General features: G+C 32.7%; 1 pseudogene; it reads right to left on the reverse strand.

Moving 5' to 3' along the window:
- Positions 1 to 4,039: 4,039 nt before the first annotated feature.
- LOC147409945 (peroxiredoxin-2E-2, chloroplastic-like) lies at positions 4,040 to 4,984 on the reverse strand (annotated as a pseudogene).
- Positions 4,985 to 7,100: the final 2,116 nt, after the last annotated feature.

Consider the following 7,100-nt stretch of genomic DNA (forward strand, 5'->3'; position numbering starts at 1 on the left):
AAGGGTGAATTCTATGATGAATCTCAAAAGGAAATGTTTTGTTCTCTTGAGCCAGACTTAAAATTTTCAATATAAAAAAATCAAAATTAAAAGTTGAATCTTTATTGTGCTTATGGTAATCAAATATTTCAAACAAGGGACATTTTTTTATAGCATGTAGCTGTCCCCTTTATACTAGGGGCATTTATTTTTCGAGTTGTGTTCAATTATCTCCAGTACAATGTTTCCTATTAAACTAGGGGCATTTTGTTTCCAAGGTTGATCAATGATAATCCTAAATGATAATGGAAACCCCGAATTCAAGGTTACCCTCTTGATAGCAAATTTTTAGAGAACCCCTGAGGTTCAAAGGAAGTTAAAATTCAGATTTTAAATTCATAAAATTTTTGAAAAAAACCTTGAGGTTCAAACAAAAGCGTTTCTGATATCATATTTTGGTTTTTGCCTAGAGAATAACTCATTTACCTAGAGCAGAAGATAAGGCATTCTTTCGTTCCCAAATTCATTAATCATTTTCCAGATCTATTCATTCCTAGATTCGATCATTCTCTTCCAGATTTATTATCTTTCAGATTTATTTTTAATCATTCGTTCCTCGATTCAATCTCTATTCTCCAGATTCATTTTCAATCTCATCCAGATTCATTTTAATCATTCTTCTCCAGATTCATTCGTTCTTTCACAGGATTCATTCATTCCTCAGTCAGTTTTACTCAGTCAGATGCTGCCAAGGATTATCTTGGATTTTGCTCAAATGCAGCAACTTGAATTTTGCTCAGTTGCCGCCAAGGGTAATCTTGAATTGTGCTCTGATACCGCCAAGGGTTAACTTGGATTTTGCTCAGTTGCCGCCAAGTGTAAACTTGGATTTTGCGCAGTTACCGCCAAGGGTTATCTTGGATTTTGCTCAGATGCCGCCATGGGTTATCTTGGATTTTGCTCAGTTACCGTCGAGGGTTTGCTTGGATTATGCTCAGTTACCGTCGAGGGTTTGCTTGGATTATGCTCAGTCAGTTACCACCGAGGGTTTTCTTGGATTATGCTTAGTCAAATGCTGTCGAGGTTTGCTTGAATTATGCTCAGTCAGACACTGCCGAGGGTTTTCTCAGATTTTACTCAGATAGTTCATTACTCTTTCACCCCGAGTATGTAGAGTAGAACTCCTAGAAAATAAGTCCATCATTCTTTCACCCCAAGTAGGTAGAGTAGGACTCCTAGAAAAAGTAATTCATTACTCTTTCACCCCGAATAGGTATAGTAGAACTCCCAAAAAAAAAGTTCATTACTCTTTTACCCCGAGTAGGTAGAGTAGAACTCCCAGAAAAAAAAGTTCATTACTCTTTCACCCCGAGTAGGTAGAGCAGGACTCCAAATTTTTTTATATTACTCTTTCACCCAGGGTAGGTAGAGTAAGACATTCAAATTTTGCTCAGATTATGCTCACTTTTGCTCAGATTATGCTCAGTTTATGCTCAGATTTTACTCAGATTATGCTCAGTTTATGTTCAGTTTTTGCTTAATTTTTACTCAGTTTCACACAGTACACACATTTACACATACACATTTGTTTCATTAGTTAAGGAGAATTCTCTAAAATTCAAGGATCTGACGCCGTCAGCGATAGCTTACACTCGAGGACCTGACAACTTTTAGTTCAATGAGAGTTTACACTCAAGGATCTGAACGTCTCGACGAATTGCTAAATCAGACTGCAAAATGAACTCTCACTAGCTTTGACATTTGGATATTGTACTATCTACCGAAATAGATTTGTTATTTAGTTTGCTTCAACCTTCTGTCAAAGAGGGGCATCTGTAGACACCCTATTTTTGCAATCACTTGATTAATCAACTTGTCAATCTGATCGCAACGATTCCCAATGATGGATAATTATTTCAATGCTTTATTTATTACTAGATTTGTTTCAAAAATTCATATGAGGTATCTCAAACTAACAAAACTGTAGAAACCACGCTACGCTAGGAAAATATAACCTCAAAAACATAGAAATCATCATCTTGTAGATAAAAAGAAGCTTCACGGTAAAAATCACTAAAAAATGATCAAATTATCAAAATACCCCTAACCTCAGAGCCTACATTACACTTAGAAAAACCCTTTCAAACACATAAAATAACAAATCGAAATTAAATAAGTCATTTCACCAATTTTAATAAAATTTGATAAAATTACGAAAATACCCCTCATAAAGTTCACGACCATTTTGCATAAAATTTTTTATAAATGATACAAACCAATATTCCCATTGAATTTTTTACGAAAAATTGATTCCAAAACATCTTGGAACAATGAAAAACGACATAAAACGCAAAAAGTCCTCTTCGAGGGTAAAATGGTAATTTTATAATTTTAATAATTAAAAATTTTGAAATTAATAATTAAAACATTAATTAAGGTAAAGTGAAATCCTAATTAAAATTAAAATCAATCAAGTAAGACTTAAGTCAAATCCTAAAATATAGTAAGACTTAAGTCAAAATCCTAAAATCTAGTCAATCAAGTAAGACTTAAGTCAAAATCCTAAATTCAAGTCAATCAAGTAAGGCTTAAGTTAAGACCCAAAATTCTAGTTAATAAAGTGAGACTTAAGTCAAAATTCTAATCAATCTAATAAGACCAAAGTCAAACCCTAACCTAATAGAATTCTAATTAAACTCTAAAATTATCTAATAGAATTCTAATTAAACTCTAAAACTATCTAAAAGAAATATAATTAAACTCCAAAACTATCTAAAAGAAACATAATCTAATTCTAACTCTATCTAAAAAGTTCTTAAAAAAATATATAAATAGGGGTCTCTACAACCTATTTTTGTAGGTCAAAATAAATCCTAGAAAAAGTAAATCAAAAAATCTTTATAGACTTCCTCAAACCCTGATTTTGAAGTCCTAACTCCTTATTTATCATCCAAGCCCCAACTTTTACTCAAAAAATACGAAAAAAATATTTCAAAAACACTTAGAAATCCATCAAAAAATTTTACTCAAATCTAAGAAAGAGGTACTTTATCATGGAGATCCGAAGCAGATCTAGTTACGGAGGAAAAGCAAGGAAAACTCGTACAAGGACGCTCACCGCTAGTACTGGGGGAACAAATCATTGCGATCATCTAGGTATTCTTTTTATTTTTTTATTTATTTTTATTTGTTTTAGGTCTTTTAGCAATGTAATATATTTTTTGGGAAATAGTAGAGCCCGACATTTGCCGGGAGGGGTTGATGCCTAACACCTTCCAACCCCGTAACGTGATCCCCAGACTTAGTTTCTTTTTGTAGATTAGTTATTTTTATCCATTAAGAGTCAATGCTTGGTTCCTAAATCATAATAACTAGGTGGCGACTCCCAAACCTCAAAAATCAAAAATGAATCCGTACACCCCACGGATCGAGGGTGCTTTCAATTTGTTAAAGCATGGGTCTTCTGAGTCAACTAAGTTGACTTGACCAAATTTTTTATTTTTTTGGTAAACATACATGGCAAACCTTTTGAGAGCATAGGCCGACTTGATCAACTCATAAGATTTCAAATTTTACTAAGGGTCATCTCGCCAATGTGATCACCTCATCAATAGTCCAATTCTAAAGAATTTTAGATTTGATGGAAAAAATTTGGATTGAAGAATAAAATTCAAGTTTTTTTTAAAGTTTAAATTCATGGTTTTGAAAATGGGTGGCTATGAAATCTCAAATTTAAAATCAAAGATCAAAATGAAAATTTATTTTTTAAAAAATTCTTGAAAATTTTATTTTGAAAGTTCTTAGAATTTCATCCGTTACAAGCACATGGCATTGATCATGCTCTTGGATGTCACATTTTGAGGTCAAAGACCTTTAGCAAGATTTGAAATCTTATTAAATTATTGAAGAAAGCAATGCCTTTTTTTTTTTAAATGCAACAACAAGTCTACCTAGTAAATCTCCAACTCTCGTTGATAAATATGGTGTGCACTGACTGGAATCTACAAATTCCTATAGCCACCCCAACAGTATGTTCCTATTTCAATGGTCATCGTCTCTGTTAATGTCTCTTCTCTTGCTGCACCAAATCACGATGAATGATCTCATGTGAGTGCAAGTACTCCATTACCTGAACACCATTGAGTGCAAACCCATATCGAGAACCTATACTCAAAGATCGAAAGTAACAATAGATGATTTGAGTGAGAAGATAAAAGGAGGGAATTTAAAGCTAAAGAATCCTTCTTTCTGTTAGAAACATAGCAAATTTTATTTTTTGTTTTGACTAGGAACAGAGCGAAATTCATTGAAACAAAACAGGAGAGGAAAAAAAAACAATCTATTAAAATCTTGAATGAAGATCGAAAAAACTAGAGAATTCCAGGGAGAAGAAAAAAATCAAAATGAACCTAGATCTAGAAAAGATGATTTGAACTCATCGGCCATTAACGATCTATTAGAGCTCGAAACCGCAGTAGACATTATCCTCTCTAAAGACCCAAATCTCTCTCTAGTCTCTTTAATCGCTTTCATCATCTCTTCCAAATTCAAAATCTTAACAAACCCATCTTCAGCAAGAAGAACGTATTGCCTCTACCAGACACCCAACCCAACTGGCTTGTTACTTAGGTCAAGTTCGACCCCAATTGTTTTTGTGAAATCTCCATTCCCATAAGACAACAACAACACTTCATCCCCAATTATCAAACTTTCGTTCCATGCTTTCATCACAAAAATATTGTTAACAAAAATACAAGAAATTGTATCGATGCCCTTTGATTTCAATTCTCCGGATTCCTCGACGAATCCAAGGAGGTGTTTTTGTGAACAAGTGGGAGTAAAAGTGCCTGGTACAGCAAGAACGATGGATTTTTTGCCCTTTGTGAGGTCAGAGAGTATTGTGGTTTGGAGTTCTCTTGTAGTGGTAAGAGAAGGTGGATTCATGATGCCTGTCTCTTACAGAAATGGTGGCGAAAATAGTGGTGGAGGTGGTGAATTGAAGAGGTTTACGTTAGTGTTTGAAGAAGGGAAAAGAAGAAGAAAGGGTTTTGGAAAAGAGACGAGCAGTGCTGAAGAGATTGGTTGTAATTGGAACTGCATTTACTCTAGCCATAGATAGAGAAGCTGCGATCGCCATTGCAGAGAAAGAAAGAGAGAAGAAACAATGTTGTTTTTTTTATGTCCCCTTTACCATGTACAACAGCTCTCGTAGAAAAAAATTATTATATTTTTGTTGTTACTAAAAGCACCACACGCGTAGCAACATTGAATTTTTTTTATTTTTTCCAAAATATTTTCATGGCTCAACAATCCTTATTCTATCCTCAATTCACTATTTTTTTGAAATCTTGAATTGTTTCGGGTCATCAAAGTTGACCCTCGATTGGACCAAAAAAATTCCAAAAATGAAATGCTCAAAAACCAATCAATCAATCAAACAATCTACACTCACTCATAATTGTGCAAAAGAAAAATAAAAAAAATAAGAAAAAAAACTTGGTCGACTTTGCAATGAACTAATATTTGAAATTTTCAAATTTGATCCTCAAACTATCCCCTAATAGAGTCGCCATTGAAAGTGCCTTCGATCTGCATGTGCAAATCCGCGTATATTTTTTTGGAAGTCGCCATCTAGTTTTACGATCTAGGAAACAAAACATGACTCTAAAGGAATAAGGAACACCGAACTATGAAAAGATTGTGGATACGGAGATCAAATTACAGGACTAGAAAGTGTTAGGCACCAATCCAGACCGACAAACGTCGGTCTCTACTTTTTCCAAAAATTTACATTGCAACAAACAACCTAAAATAAAAATAAAATAAAAGTTACATTTTTCTTTACCTGAATGATCGTGATGATCGATTCCCTCAGAAACTAAGAGTGAGTTTTCCTCGTATGAATCTTCTTACTTTTATCTTTGTTGGTAGATCAACTTACGATCTCCGAGATGAAATTTTATTCTCCTAGATCTGGATGTTTTACTAGCTTTTCAAGGTATTTTTAGGTTGAAAATTGGAGCTTGGGGGTTAGGTATGGAATTGGGGCTTCAGATATAGGTTTTGAGAAGTCTTGGAAAAGTTTTTGACCTTTATTTTCTAGGATTTTTCTTGACCTATAAATTTAGATGACGAAGACTCCTTTTTAAAGAGTTTTTTGAAGATTAGGATTTGGATTAGTCTCTTAGAGCTAAGGTCTATCTCGAACTAATTGTTAAGTTGTTTAAATTATGATAACATCTTAGATAAGTTTTATTTAAATTTTGAATGTTGAATCTTGATGAATTTTTTTAACTTACGTAGAATGATAATTTTTTAATTTTTGAAGAACCCCCCACTAGAGGGTTCTTTATTAAATTATATTTTTAATTTTTTGGGACCTCCGATGAAGGGTTCTTTATTAAATATCATATGGATCCCACAAATGAATCACCACTTAAAATTTGGCCCGTGGGCTTAATTAATTGATTTTATTTGTTCAAAATTTTTAATTTGATTTATCAAGATTTCACTTTATGTTAATTAATGTTTTAATTATTAGTTTCAAAATTTTGAATTATAGGATTGGAAAATTACCATTTTACTCTCAAAGAGGATTTTTGTGTTAAGAGATTGTTTTTTTACGTTTTAAAATGTTTTAGAATCAATTTTTCATAAGGAATTCAATAAGAGTATTTTTTTTGTGTCATTTATGTGTTTTTTGTGTGAAATGATCGTGGACACTATGAGGGGTATTTTCATAATTTTGTAAAAATTGATGAAACGATTTATTTAGTTTTAGTTTGTTGTTTTATGTGTTCGAAAATTTTCCTAAGTGTAATATAGGCTCTAGGGATGTTATGATGTTAGAGATATTTTAATAATTTGATCACTTTTTTAGTGATTTTTCTCGTAAAGTTTCTGTTTGTCTAAAAAATTATGATTTATAAGTTTTTGGGTCATATTTTCCTAATGTAATGTCGTTTATAAAGTTTGCTTGCTTGAAATATCTCATCCAAGGTTTGGAAACACATCTAGTAACAAATAAATTTTTTAAATTATTCATCCATCATTAAGAACCGTCATAATCGGGTTGATGAGTTGATTAATCAATCAAATGTAAAAATGGGTTATCTATAGCT

The sequence above is a fragment of the Akebia trifoliata genome, chromosome 2 (assembly GCF_017979445.1).
Source record: "Akebia trifoliata isolate Shusen 1 chromosome 2, ASM1797944v1, whole genome shotgun sequence".
Taxonomy (NCBI): domain Eukaryota; kingdom Viridiplantae; phylum Streptophyta; class Magnoliopsida; order Ranunculales; family Lardizabalaceae; genus Akebia; species Akebia trifoliata.